Source organism: Rhincodon typus, chromosome 7, assembly GCF_021869965.1.
Source record: "Rhincodon typus isolate 14 chromosome 7, sRhiTyp1.1, whole genome shotgun sequence".
Lineage (NCBI taxonomy): Eukaryota > Metazoa > Chordata > Chondrichthyes > Orectolobiformes > Rhincodontidae > Rhincodon > Rhincodon typus.
Window position 1 is genome coordinate 15,828,681 of NC_063338.1, and position 322 is coordinate 15,829,002.

At 58.4% G+C, this 322-nt stretch overlaps 1 protein-coding gene across 1 annotated transcript in view; it reads right to left on the reverse strand.

The window, feature by feature from the left end:
• Nucleotides 1-322, reverse strand: part of LOC109911710 (collagen alpha-1(XVIII) chain-like) — a 140,705-nt gene that overhangs the window by 94,330 nt on the left and 46,053 nt on the right. The window lies entirely within an intron of this gene.

Below are 322 nucleotides of genomic sequence, written 5' to 3' on the forward strand. Positions count from 1 at the left end.
GGAGGGGTGAGAGAAGGAATGATGAGGGGGGAGAAGGAATGATGGGGAGGGGGGAAAGAAGGAATGATGGGGGTGGGGGAGAGAAGGAATGATGGGGGTGGGGAGAGAAGGAATGATGGGGGGGAAGGAATGATGGGGGTGGGGAGAGAAGGAATGATGGGGGGGAAGGAATGATGGGGGTGGGGAGAGAAGGAATGATGGGGAGAGAGAGAAGGAATGATAGGGGGAGAGAAGGAATGTTGGTGGGGAGAAGGAATGATGGGGAGGGGGAGAGAAGGAATGATGGGGGGGTGGAGAAGGAATGATGGGGGGGGGGGGGGGG